The 14,923-nt window shown below is 44.6% G+C and overlaps 1 protein-coding gene across 2 annotated transcripts in view; it reads right to left on the bottom strand.

Annotated features, from left to right (window-relative positions):
- Positions 1–14,923, bottom strand: part of JDP2 (Jun dimerization protein 2) — an 80,669-nt gene that overhangs the window by 50,313 nt on the left and 15,433 nt on the right. The window contains exon 1 of one of the 2 annotated variants that reach the window (XM_085626724.1): positions 2,762–3,118. The exons of the other annotated variant lie outside the window; for it this stretch is intronic. The gene's annotated coding sequence lies outside the window, so the exon portion shown is untranslated. Of the gene's footprint in view, positions 1–2,761; positions 3,119–14,923 lie in introns of those variants that run through there. 2 annotated transcript variants of the gene reach the window in all.

A 14,923-nucleotide genomic window follows, 5' to 3' on the forward strand; every position in this document is an offset into this window, starting at 1 on the left:
ATATAGGGTTGAATGTGCCTACTGTAGGCATCTGTGAGCACCTGAAAGTCACAGGTTAGCAGTGCTTATTTTGAACTGGTGGTTTCCTGTGCTTGGCACTGGCACATAATTGTCAGCACCAGCGCCACAAGATAGCACTGTCTGACTAATTTAGAGATGCCCACAACAAAAGTTAATTATTACTTCAATATACTTTAAAATTACTATTACCTGCTGCCCAGGCCATTCTTACAGCTTTGGGGGCAGGAAATAGTCCGAATTGTCACACTTGTAGGAGTGTGATGGTTAGTGGTTGTGTTGTTACGGTCATTGGTAGCGCTGGCAGGGACATCGTGTGATGCAACCTGCAGTGGCATCCTGACAGAGCCCTGGCACTTATTGTTTAAGAAATTAAGCACTGCAGGTTATAATCCTTGTAAAACAGCTGTGGAGGGAAATATGCCTATTGCAAAGAGTTGTGAGTAAAGGCCAAGCCACGGAATCAAATCACTGTAAGGCGGCTCTGGCGGGTACCTGCTTGTCATAGTGTCCAATCTGCTTCATGGTTTATGTGCATGTTGCAGCGTCCCATGTGTACATGGAAATCATATGTTCTGGGGCCTATTAGGATGGGAGGGGTTAAATGAATCTACCATTTGTTGAGATGTGCATCCTAGGGATCATGTTTCAACCCTAGTATGCCAGCTCTGGGGTCTGAGAACCAGCTGTAGAGCTCAAAACAACCCAAACTCAAAGGTGCAAATTTAAACAGGGCTGACTCAGCCTTTCATCACTCCAAATCCCACAAAAGGAAGATATTTAGATTTAATAATATTAACAATTTTACTAAAGTACTTGGATGCCCCATATTTGGTTGCTTTTTTTTTTTAAATGTCGCTATTAATATTTATGAAACTCTTCAAATTGGGAGGCCAATGTCTGTATATTTAACCTACTACACATTGCCCCATCCCTGCTGTCTAAAAATTGTCCCAACTTTAGAGGGTAATAAAACAAAGATTATTGTTTTTGTTCACGCTCTTTCAGAGAGAATCAGAGAAAGTGAAAGACCAACGACGTTTGACCACCCATACTCAGCTCATCAGAAAAAATAACAAATGAAATCTGACACTGCTGTGAGAACAGAAACAAGGCCACTTTATTAATAGGGAATTTTTAGGTCTCGCCTGAGACAGTGCATGCGCTGCATGCTCACCAGCTTGTGAGAGATACTGCGTACAAGGGGCTTGCAGCCCGCCCATTGCTTAACATTAGTTGGCTTCATTGTCACTCTTATTTGCTATCACTGCCTTTTAATTGGCTAACACCGGCTCGCTTCACTTATACTTCTTTTGGCTGGAGCATGGACCAAGTACTGATCGCTTCAGCTTGATAGCTGTTCTTCCGCCGATCACGCTGTGATTGAGGTACTACTTTTATTTTTTATTGTTCCCTGTCATTATGGTTGAACCTCTTGCACTTGTAGCTAAGTTTTAAAAGACCACACATACTTCAGAGAAGCCCTTTTCTCCTTTGAAATTTATGTTTATTGTCACAACAGATGTTATCTGCTTTTATTGTGCCAACGGATGTTATCTGCTTCTAAATTTATTTCATTTAGACATGGGAACAATTACTTTCTTTATGTGATAGCATTTTTTTGCCAAATGTCACTTTTTTTTCTTTTTCACATAGTGGGAGAGTAACTAATTTGTTCAGAATCACAGGGGTGTTGTGCAGAGACCTTACAAGCATTGGCAAATCCAACGGGTCTCCCTTTTGAGACTTTTAGCTCTGCCAATGCCTTTTGTTCATGCTGTACCGCATGGGTATTGCCAACTTTGGCAAAGATTTGTAGCCATGCTGTATAGCAGTGTAGCACTGTACAGCATGGCTAAAAATGGTGATTAAAAAAAAAGACTATGATGATGCATTTAGCGTTAGTGCACTTTAAAAAAAAATGCTTTAGCCCTGGCTACGTCATAGTGCTTTTTAGTTTTAGCCACACTGCAAAGCATCCGCGCTGCAGTACAGCATGGCTACAAAACATTCACAAAGCCAATAGCTCTCATAGGCGAGACCTGGTGGCTTTGCCAATGCTTGTTACACATCAGCATTTTATGGAGCATTGAGCAAACTACAGATGCTTGCTAAACCTGTGCTTGTGTTTCACTACCTGCCTGAAGCTTGTAATCACACTTCCTACTAGGGTCAATTTCTTACACTGCTCACCAGTGCAATTGGTACACAAAGTTCACCAGTGCCAGTTTCTCTCGCTCTTCACTTGCATCTCCAACTCCCCACCAGAAGCATTTAATTTTTTTAGAGCCTTTCAGTGTGTGCTACTCGCCCAGTAATACTCCTAACACTGGCCACAAATTCTAGCTTCTCACACTGCCCGCCTGTGGGGGATTCTCACACCAGTTTTCACCAGAGCACTTCTTAAACTGCCCGCGTGCAACTATCCACCAAAGCCATATTCTCATACTGGCAACTTCTCACATTACCCACTGGTGCAAGCTTCCAAACTATCCACCAATGCACATGCTCTACCTACATCACCACTGCCAACTTCTTACATTACTCACTGGTGCACTACCCACCAGAAAGCACAATGGACGAACGAGACAGAGAAAAAGAAAGGAGAAAGGAAAGGGGCACCAAGAACAAGCAGAAATAAGGAAGGAAGAGAAAGAAAGAATTATAGGCGGGGGCGAAGAAGGGGAGAGAAATAGCACATAAAGCAAAGAAGAGCGAGCAGAGATTAAAAACAAGTATTTACCTCATACAGTAAATGATGAAGCCCTGGTTTCGTGATGGATATAAGGGGGGGGGGTGTATTTTGTGAGGAGGGCGGGTCGCCTCTGCTGTCTGCCAGCACTGGGGCCTGGGGAGTCTCCACAGACCTCGTTCCCGCACAGCCCTGGCGGGCTCCAGCATCACTCCTCAAACTCGTATTGCCTCACACCCCCATGCCCGCCCACGAGGACCCCACGGTAGGCTTCACTCCCCCGGGGCCTCGGATGTTGTGGCAGCGGTGGAATGTGCCACCTGAGTGCCAGGCCTCGGCTTCGCAGGGTGGAGAGACAGACAGCCAAACATCCAGTCGGACAGAGTTTGGCTGCGGGCGCGGGCGCAGTCGACGGCTGCGTGTAACGTAAGCCGTGCCGAGCTGTGAGAGCCGTGCCAAGACAAGCACGAGAGCGCCAGGCCTGCGCCATTGGACACCCTGCCTCGGCCGGGGCGGGCGGAGCCGCAGCGTGGCCTCGGCCTGCACCGGGGTGTACAGGCGTCTGCGAGGGCCTATGGTAACGTGACATAGTACCATGAAGGGGAGGTTACAATAATGCCAGATAGGAAAATCACAGCGTGTCCTACCTAGGGCCTGTAACGTGAGAAAGTACCACGAACGAAGCGATGGGCTGGAGCAGAGCTTTAAGTGTGACGGGTCTTGCCGGTGCTCAGCACTGGGAGTTCCAAAAAGCAGGGGCTGAGACGGGTCTCTATCGGGCTGTACATTTTTGCACTCACCCTCAGCGTGAAAAATAAATCGTAACTCTGCAGCAGCATTACCCTTCACTGCCTTTGAGGTAACTTCAAAGAGACTCGTTATGGTTATATCATAGTCTCACCATTTCAGAATTGAAGGATTTTCAATATTGTACACTACGAAGCCATAGTTGTTGCTTATTTATCTTATGCATCTAACAACCGTTGGCAAAGCCAATAGTCCTGGCTTGTTGTAGGGGTAATATTACTTGTTGTATTATATATCTGGTTGCAATGACAGAAGCAGCAAATTACCAGTCAAGTGGCACACTATTCAAAGCACAGATTTTTAGGATACATGTTTTAAGCCACGCCCTTAATTACATCGGCCACGCCCCTTTGAGAGACAACCCCCCCCCCCCCCAGTTTTTTCACCCCACTTAAAGCCCTGGATGGGAGGTTAAAGAACAGGATCACAGTGTGTCCTCGGCCTGCGCAAGGTTGTACAGACGCCTGTGACTGGGCCTGGGTATGTGACTGCCAGTGAGAAGAGTCAGTGTGGCCTCGGTCCTTACTCTGGGGTGTACAGGCTTCTGAGGTAAAAATATATAGGACACAGAGGGGGAGTAGGAAGAGGCCAGAACTTTTCCTGGGGTCAGGGTTGATGACTGTGGACACTGGAGTTAATGGGACATGGTGCAGGACGTGGCTGAAGGCCACGCTCTCAATACACCCACTGATGGGATATGAAACTATGCTTTATATAAGTTAAAGACAGGGAACGGGCTCCAGGGTGCAGCTGAAGGCTGCACCCAGAGTCTGATCAACAAAGGTGAAGGCTGCGTCACAGAGACTTTGGAGGTACAGGAACAGCACAGCATGTTCAAAGGTTGCCTCACGCCCAAAGGCTGTGGCCTGCAGGGCAGGCTGGGTCAGGGCATAATGCAGCTTCGGGTGCCGTCCTATGTCGCAGAGATGCTGCCCATGCCCTATAGGCTTTATGGGTAGGTGGCGATGGTGCAGGCCTTGGCTACACCTTCCACACACAAGCCACTGGGGACAGCCAAAATCTGTGTCCATTAAGTTAGCGATGCCGTAGTAGCGAGGCAAGGCCTCGCTGAGCTGTCTTTGGGGCTTAGTTCCTCTGAATATGGTATTGCCACTGGGCATTCGCGCAGGCTGTACCCAGTGTTTACTTGGGTGGTAAAAGTAACTAGAGATTGTGGTCAAATGCCACCCTCTGTTTACCAAGTGTCTCGTGGACCAGGCCATAGGCCTTGTCAAAGGGGTACCAGGGCAACAGGACTGGGCATAGCTCATAGCCAATGGATGCACTTTTTGCCTAGCCCACTGCCCACTGGGAGCAGGGCAACAAGCAAACTCTAAGCAGCTGTTAAAGTATATCACAAAAATACAAAATCTCTGGCAAAAGGTTTTGATAACAGATGCCATTGTTGAATTCCTAGTTCTCATCACTAATGTTGTCACCAATGGTGGCGTGGGCGTGTGTATATATATATATATATATATGTGTATATATTTACTGATTGTTTTCTGTGGTTTTAAAGTTTGTGTATCACAGAAGAGGTTCAACAGTTATTTCCTGTGATTCACAGTATTGAAATTGTTGGTGTTCGTAAAAAACACTTGCACAATGACAGTGCTGCTTTTGGACCATTAATCAGGACACCTTACAATCCCACAGACCCATCCTTAATGCAAGTATCTACCAGTGAATGCTAATTAATCCTCCCCAGTGTTTGAAAATAAACACTATAAACACAGAACCCTATCAGCAAAATGTTAAACCGGCCCACCTTGCAATATATATATATATGTAAATATGCTGTTAAACCTATTCTATAGTGTCAATGTACTAAAAAAGAAACTCATGTTAGAATTCATGTTTTTAACCTCCTTACAAAGTGCTTTGCATTTAAAATTTGAGTCATAATAAAACATATTGTTGCATAAAACACATTTTAAATATTAGTACATTATCTCCAACAGAAATAAATATTTTTCAAACATTGACAGATATATCTGCAGTCTCAGGCAAACAATCAATACTACAGCTGACGCTCAAATGTTCTAAAGCTTTCTAAAAAGTACTAAAATCAATTAATTATTCCTGTAGTATAAAAAAATTCGTAATGAGTAATGTGATCTATAAGCCCAGTCTGTGTTCAACTATGAGTTTTGCAGTTGTTGTTGTAACCCCATGATATCAATATAGGCCCATATTACACAGTTATCCAATGAAAGAATGAATGAATGGACAGCCATTTGTAAATTGCACGGCTGCTTCAATCAATCAGTCATCAATCAATCACAACATTTGTAGAGTGCACTACTTACCTGTGAGGGTCTCAAGCCTCTAAGGGGTGGGGGGAGGCAGCTACTGGTCGAACATCCAGGTCTTGAGAAGTCTCCTGAAGGTCAGCAGAGAAGCATCCCGGCACTCGTATCAGTGGACCAACAGGGCAGCAATTATAAGTAGGCGTCCCATAAAAGGTGAGTTTTCAAACCAGATATGCAAGCCTGCTCAGAATCAAGTACTCTCAGAGCTTTCAGCAGCGAATTCCACAATTTTGCAGCCAAGAAAGAGTAAGATCGGTTACCTGATCTTTCTTTACGGATCCTTGGGAGGTCACCTTTACTTGATTTAAAGACTGAAGAACCCTTATGGAGGTTTACATCTTCTCTGAAGGAACAGATTCCCTTTATGGTACAGTTATCTAAAAGCAATTAGGAAAGCCTTGAAATTGATTCTTTGGTTGATTGGAAGCCAGTGCACATGCTTGAGGTTCTCCCAAGTAGAAGGCCTCTTAGGACAGTTCAGAATCAAGCTGGCTGCATCGTTTTGTACAAGATGAAGCTTGTTCAAAAGCCCAGTCGTGAAGACGTGAATAAAGCATGTTAGAGTAGTCCAACCTGCACGTGACAAGGGCATGAAGTAACACTTTCCAGGTGCGTCCAAGGAGTACTTTCAATATCTTTGTAGTGATCTAAGCATTGCAGAACAGGTGGCTGTGATATCCCATATTTGAGACGTAAAAGATAAATTCTTGTCAAATTTAATACCCAGATTTGTTGCTTCAGACTTGAGAGTGGGTGGTTCACCAAGATCTTTAGGACATTGGCTTCTAATGTCCAGGGGAATCGATGTGCCAATAAACATAATTTTGGATTTATCAGAATTAAGTTCAGACAACTATGTCTTATCTAGTTGGCTGCCATGGTCAGGTAGCCTTTGAAACTCTCCACTTCCGAATTCTCTATTTGCTGAAATGACAACATCAGCTGGGTGTCATCAGTGTAGGAGACCAGGTGAAAGCCCCACTGTTCAACGGCCTTCCCCAATGCAACCATGTAAATATTAAACAGCGTAGAACTGGACGCCCAGCTCTGAGGAACACCAACTCTCAGTTCTTTAAAGCTTGAGGTAAAGGATGGACAGTACACAGCTTGCTCCCTCTCAGAGCAGAAAGACTTAAACCAGCAGTATTCTTACCTTGTTATCCCAGCCTCCTCCAGACGCTTTAATAAGATTTAATGAGAGACTATCAAAAGCGGACAAGGGATCAAGGAGAATTACCACTGCTTTTTTACCGACATCTAAGTTGGCTTTAACAAACTCCGGGATCTCTAGAAGAGCAACCTCATTGCTAAAGCCTTATCAGAAGCCAGACGGAGAATAGTGCAAAATACCTTTCCTTTCAATAAGTTGGAGTAGCTCTTTATTAACCAGTTGCTCCAGCATTTTCCTCCGAGCTGGAAGAAGGGAATTGGGTCTGTAGTTACTCTGACATCCAAGATCGGCATTGGGTTTTATTTTATTTTTTTGGGAAGAGGACCACTAATGTTTTTTTCAAAATCGCAGGAACAATGCCCGAGTTAAAGGAACAATTAATTAAACAATTTATCTGTTCATTTAAAATTTGTACTGCACATTTGAGGATTTTTGGCAGACAAGGGTCTACTGGGGAGCTCAATCGGGCCGATAGAATGGACTCTTCCGAGACTGCAAGAGAGATTTCTTCAAAATGTAACTCCTCACCCCGTGCTTTTATTGATTATCCAGTACAAAGGCATTGGGCGGATGCTTCATTATTCTGAACCTGTTACGGAACAATACTGGCAACTTTATCCTGAAAATAATAAGAAAGATTGTCGCGTAATGTTTGAGAAGCCATCATGGTTAGTTTCATCCCATCACTGGAAACTAACTATCTGAAATATCGTTTTGGTAGAATTACAGGCGTTGTCAATTTGTTTGGCAAATGCATCTGCTTGGGTTTTCCTAATCTTTTCACAGAAAGCACGGATAGCAGCTTTATAAATTGCCTTGTCTGTAAGGTTGTATTTTTTTCTCCATTTTCTTTCTAATGTTTGCAGTGGTGCTTTATGTCTTGTAGGAGCAGAGAAAACCAAGCTGTAGAAGGGAATTTACGGTTAGGTGAAGCCCATTGTATAGGGGCTAGGTGGTCTATAGCATACAAAAGAGCGGAGTTACATTAATTAACGGTGTTATCCAAACTGGGCACCAACCTGAGATCCATGGATTTAAGAAAATTAGCCAAATTTATTCCTGTGATTTTATGGCAAGCTTGTGATTCCACAACTGTTCTAGAACCAGGTGTTAGGGTCCCCTGTATGATCCATGAAAAGTGGAATAAGAAATGATCAGACCAAGGCATAAGATAGGGATTTTCTGTTACAAGAGAAGACAGGTTGGAAAAATTAAAGTCTAGTGTATGCCTCTTATTATGAGTAGGACAACTGACTCTTTGTTTGAGACTCAGATCCACCAAAGCTTCGGACATCAGAGACACCCCTTTACACTCAGGGTCCGCCATATGAAAATTACAGTCTCCCAGAACTGTAAAATTAGCATACTGTTTTTGTAATGGGGCCACCACCATTGTCAGCAGCTACCCGAATTTAATGAAAAGCTTAGGGGAGCGAAAGATTACCGCACCCGAAAAAGAGAAGGTGTCAGATAGCTTTAGAGAGAAAAAGAGACCTTCTGTCTTAACCAGACCCTCTAGCTTTTTTGTAGTTCAGACAAATTTAGAGAATTAGATCACCGCCACCCCACCACCAATTTGATTCTTGCGGTCCTGATGTACAATGGAATACTCGTCAGCCAAAGCTAAGGCGATTTCAGGCCCAGATGAATTATTCAGCCATGTCTCTATAACAAACAATACATCCCAAAAATATTCATTTAATGGTTAGGTAATGATCTGGCGTTGATCAGACCAGCCCTCACTATTATGATACTTACCAGGCTCAGCTTCCTTATACTTAGATGCCAGGTCCTTCTCCCCGCCCGTACCAGTCAAATATAGGTAAAGCATCCTCTTATTTGATGCTATGTTTACCAGGCAACTTTGACAGGTGAGTCCTTCCTGATCTTCCACAACTTGAAATGAGTGCTGTTGAATTTATCCCCCCAGCAAGAAGACAAATTCTTCTCTGTTCTAGCAGAGCCTCATCTCACCTTGGGAGGCAAAACTAGCATGGGTGTTAGCACTGGCCACGATCTGAGCGCAGACGGGTGCTTAAATCATGCGTTTGGTGCAAAAGCAGCGCTCCTGCGCGCATTTGCATCTATGCTGCCATAAAAATCGACATTAGAGGATGAAGTGACTCTTCTTGAAGACCAACAACTAGAGCGCTCATGAAAAATGGCGCCTTAGAATGTAACTGGAACAAAGAGAAACAAGCATTTACAAAGCACTAGGTATCGCATTTACGAGAGTTTGAGTTATTGGCATTGTAAATGACAATGCCTTTTATTTATGTGTTTTTTTAAAAACAGATGAATAAAAGACATTGTCATTTACAATGTCAATAGCTTAAACTCTCGCAAATGCGAGACCTATTGCATTACAAATGCGTTCGGCGCCCGTGCTATAAAAATTTATAAAAAGCCTCAGGAGAGAGCTCATCCTGCCTGCAACAGCATGCAGGACAATGTTATTTGAGAAAGCAGTGCTCGGAAGCTGTAATTAAATCCTGCTGAGTAATAACAGACGTATAAAGGGGGGGTCGCCATGGGAGGTTACAAAATGAGACACGGCGGTACTAAGGAGGGACTGCTAAGCCTATCGACCAATGAACAGCCACAGTTTACAGAGTACAATGACACAAGCCAATAAAAAATATGGGCGAAGAGTGGGAGGAGCTTCAAGTCCCTACCTGAATACAGCATGCCTCGCAGAGCAGCGCATGCGCTGCCCAGGCTAGAACTAAAAAGGATACTATGCCAAAATTAACAACTGTGACAAATGTTAATTTCCTCCCACCTTTCAAGTTCACTTAAAAAAATACTCTGAACAATTAATTTTACATTATGTATTTTAATATACACATACATACATATATATATGTGATTTACAAATAATGAGACCGAGGCAAAAAGAATCGCACCTGTCACATATAATGAAACTAGTTAGACTAATGTGGCGCTCTGGTCAGGAAGAGCAGCCTCCTAATCTGCCTCACAGGGGTATACCCCTTAATAATATTGCACAAGAATGACCAGCACACACAGTTTTACTTCCTTATACATGTAACATTCATCTTTTTTCAAGATATGGGTTGCACACGGTTGATTCACGAATTCTTTATGTTTTTTTAGAAAACTTATTTATTTAAATCTTCATAAAATCAGAGTTTTCAAATAGACATAAAATCTGATTTTTCAAGTAGCTAACGCATTTCGTCTCTTCACAAGAGACTTCTTCAGGAATTTATTAAATATCCGATCTTCTAAAACGGGTCATGTCCAACTGTATGTGTTCTATTAGTTCTCATTTGACTTACAAACCAGCTATGTTGCCATTGTCTTTATCTTTATATCCGGATCTCTTCAGTTATTCCTAATTACAATTTGTCATAATGAATATCTCATGTCTATTTTGACAATCCAGTTTATTCAGGCCCAAGTTGGCATCCAAATCTTCTTTCTCTGCAAGAAGCAACTCGTGTATGCAGCAGAATCATTTTTGATTCTGCTGCATACACGAGTTGCTGCTGGCAGAGAAAATGGATACTTGAAAAATAAGATTTTATGGCTATTTGAAAATCTGATTTTATGACGATATAAAGAAGTTTAAAAAAAAACCATAAAGAATCTTTGAATCAAATGTGTGCAACCCATGTCTTGAAAAAAGATGACTATTACATGTATAAGGATGTAAAACTGTGTGTGCTTGTCATTCTTGTACAATATATATATACATATATATATATATATATATATATATACACAAACACGTGTATATATATTCACTAAAAATAACAAAGGTTACAGGGACGTTATATTAAGGAAATGGAATAAACAAAAACCTTCGAAATTCACTATATAAAACTAAGGTTACAGGGATGTTATAGTTAGGCTCAGGTTTCACTCGTAGGAAACCAGTGAAATTCAGCAGTTATAGTTTGCTGAGCTAACTATAACTCGCACCCCAGCAATGCACTGCTTATGTCCTCACATATTACATCACTCATGACATGGTCAGTGACAGCACTGATGACATCACAGATGACATCTCAAATTACATCACTGATGGCATCACTGGTTAAATCATCCAGTGGCTGTGAGTGTTTTTAAAAAGTTTATGAGTGTTAAATATATATACCAAGGTGTATTGGTGAATCAGTGGGTGTATGGGTGCCTGTATGGATGATTTAGTGGGTGTCTCTGTGAATGTATGGGTGAGTGACTGATTGTGTGAATGTCTGTATCTGTCTGTCCATTGGTGTCTAAATGTCTGTATGGGTGTGTGAGTGGGTACGTGAGTGGCTGTATGGGTAAGTGATTGGTTGTCTGAGTACCTGTATGGGTGTCTGAGTGTCTGGGTGGGTGATGGGGTGTGTGACTGCCTGTGTGGATGAGTGAATGGGTGAGTCAGTGGCAGTATGGGTTAGTGAGTGCATGTGTGAGGGGCTGTATGGATGAGTGAGAATGTGTATGAATGTGTGGGTGAGTGAGTGGATATGCCAGTGGTATATGGGTGAGTACGAATGTGAAAGGCAGTATAGGTGAGTGATGGGGTATATGAGTGACTGTATGGTTGAGTGAGTGAATGTGAGAGTGGCTGTATGAGTGAGTGTGAGCTTGTGTCAGTGACTGTATAGGTGAGTGAGTATGTGTTAGTGTCTGTATGAGTAAGTGGGTATGTGTGTGTAACTGTATGGATGAGTTAGTGGCTGTGTGGCTGACTGTATGGGTGAGTAGGTAGGTGTGTGAGTAGCTCTATGGGTGACTGACTCAGTGTGTTAGTGGCTGTATGCTGTATGGGTGTATGAGTGGATATGTCAGTGGCTGTATTAGTGAGTGTGTGGGTGTATGTGTGGCTGTATGGGTGAGAGAATGGATGTGTGTGTAGATCTATGAATCAGTGGGTTTATAAGTACTAGTATGGGTCCGTGAATGGGTTTGTGAATGGTTGTGTGGGAGTGAGTGAATAAAAGGTTTTATGGGTGTGTGAGTGGTTCTGTGCATGATGTCATCAGTGATTTCACTGACCATGTCATCAGTGATGTAATATGTGAGGTCATAAGCAGTGCATTGCGAGCATGTGAGTTATAGTTACCTCAGCTAACTGTAACTGCTGAATTTCACTGGTTCTGTGAACATCCCTCTGAAACCTTTGGTTTTTACAGTGAATTTTAAAGTTTTTTTTAATTCAATTTTCTTACTATAACGTCCCTGTAAGCTTTCGTTTTTTCTGTGAATTTCCAAAGTTTTTTAAATGCCAATTTCTATCTATTCCGTCCCTGTAACCTTTGTTTTTTTCAGTGATTTTCTATGGTTTTTCAAGTACTAATCACGTTTGCAGAGTAGCAGAGAAAGGGGGCGGGCCTCCGACTAGCTTTCAGAAATCCCGCTTTGTAGGAGTTACAGGAGGTACCAGGAGGGCTTCTTGGTCCACAAGGTCCCTCAGCATCCAAGAGGACTTAATTCCCTAACCAGTAGTGAGCAAGGAAGCGCGTTTGCAGAGTGGTGGAGAAAGGGGGTGTGGCATCCTAAGACCTCTTTGCAATCCCACTGTGTGGGACTTACTGGAGGTAACAGGAGGGGTCGTTCGCTCCCAAGGACCCTCAGCAGCCAAGGGGACTTCACCCCAAACTAATAGTGCACCAGGAGGTGTGTTTGCAGAGTGGTGGAAAAAGAGTGTGGGGCCACAAAGACCTCTCAGCAATCCTGCAGTGTGGGACAGGATGGGTAGCTGGTCCCCAAGGACAACTCTTCCTGTTACCTCCAGTAAGTCTCACACAACACGATTTCTGAGAGGTCTTCGGAGGTCACGTCCCCATTCTCCACCACTCTGTAAAAGCACCTCCTGGCACACTACTGGTTGGGGAATTAATTCCTCTTGGATGCTGAGGGACCTTGGGGGCCACCTACACCTCCTGTTACCTCCAGTAACTCCCACATAGCCGGACCACTAAGAAGCTGTCAAAGACCACGCCCCCTTTCTCCACCAGTTTGCCAATGCACCCCCTGGCACACTACTGGTTGGGGGAAGAAGTCCACTTTAGTCCTGAGGCCCTCAGGATGAAAGTGGAATTCATTCCCCAACAAGTAGTGTACCAAGAGGCACGTTTGTAGAGTGGTGCAGAAAGGGGGGGGGGGTTATTTATTAAGTAAGGGGGCCCCCTTCCCTAGATGGATTTCAGCCCAGGGCCACGCAGTTTTTTTCTATGGGGAGAGGGGCATGCAGTCCCCCTTCCCAGGCCGTTTTTGGCCCCGGGGACCCGAGTGCCAGCCATTTATCTTAAAATGTTATTATTTTGAATAAAAGGGAGGGGAGCCGGTCAGCCCCTCCTCCCAAGCCGATGTTGGCCCCAGGGAACACATCCGTGGGGCCTGGCCTTTTTTGTATTTTTTTTTTTAATAGAGGGTGGCGAAGCGTCCCTGCGCCCTAAGCCGTTTTCGCGCCCAGGGACCCCATCCCCTGGGGCCGGCCTTTTCTCTTTTTTCATTTCTTTTTGAGGTAGGGGTGCCGTGCGGCCCGCCTCCCTGGGCCAATTCCAGTTCTGGGGACCCTAACCCCCAGGGCCCACCCATTTATAGATGGGGAGGAAGGCTGCATAGTCCCCCTACCGGGGCCTAATTCAGCCCCAGGGATCCCATCCCCCGGTGCCTGGCCGTGTAAAGTGGGTGCCTCCAGGGCACCTACTCTCCACTTGGACTGCGGGGGAGCATCCAGGCCCCCGTTGTCCCTGTCGGCTCCCCGTGTCCTGTGGGAGCCCGCATTGCTTTTGGACAGAGGGAGCTGCTGAACATACAGCTCCCTCCGACCAAAAGCAATTCTGGTCCACTTCTAGTAAGCAAGAGCATTTTTTAATGCTCTTGCTTGCTAGAAGTGGAGCAGGGTTTGTTATGGCTTGGCTGGAGTGATAAAGCTCCTTCCAAGCCATAGAAAAAACTGCAATGTCCTGGGGCTAGGTAACCCCGGACATTGCAGGAGCCGTCTCTGGGGGGAGGGGAGTAGGTGGGGTCCCTAGGGCCATTATTAGCTCCAGGAGGGAGCTGTGAGGGTGCCCTCCTAATTTGTCAATTGTTCCGGGGAGTTGTTGGTCCCCAGAGCTGCGGGGAGGGGGGGCGGGTGCTGCCCACCGCATTCAAATTTGCCAAAGCCCCGGGGAGGTGGCGGTCTTCTAGGATGGGGGGGTCCAAGAGGCCCCCCATTATCAAATAAATAAGCCCCGGGGAGGTGGTGGTTCCCGGGACAGGCCATACAGGCCTCCCCGCATTTTGTGTTCTAGAAGCCCCGGGGAGGTGGAGGGTCCCGGGACATCAATGTGCCCCAGGAGGGGGTGGCTGTGCGTCCCCCTCCTTTATTAGCCGGGTCTGGTGGCACAGTGGACAAATGCATCCACTGTAGGGGCCTGTGTTCAACCTCATGGTCACAGGTTCTAATCCTGGCGGGTCCACTCAGCCTTTCATCCATATGAGGTAGATAAAATGAGTACCATTGAGTTGGGTAACAATATACATCTGTTATTCAGCGCCTTGAGACTTTCGGGTGATACGTGCGCTATACAAAAGTACATGTTATGTTATTACAATGCCCCTGTGACATGGACCACCTGGGGGTCGATTAGAAACAAAGCACAGGAGCCCACGCTTCATTTTTTAAAAACTTTTCGGAGGGATTGTTAGAATGTTAGAGCAGGCAGAGAGTGAAGAATCAGGGAGTGAGTTGTGTTGGAATAAAAGGTATACCCCTATATACTATGAGTTTTGTACGAAAATAAAAACGTGTCCCTCTTTTAATCTGCATGCAAACAACAGGATCCTGTGTGGTTTGAACTATGTCTTATTTTAGTACACAGTGCATGTACGTACACACGTTGGAGGTGCCCTCAGAGCTGGACTGGGAACCAAAAGCAGCCCTAGCTAATTTGATCAGATCAGCCCCCATTCTGC

This window comes from Triturus cristatus, chromosome 9 (genome assembly GCF_964204655.1).
Source record: "Triturus cristatus chromosome 9, aTriCri1.1, whole genome shotgun sequence".
NCBI classification, from domain to species: Eukaryota; Metazoa; Chordata; class Amphibia; order Caudata; family Salamandridae; genus Triturus; species Triturus cristatus.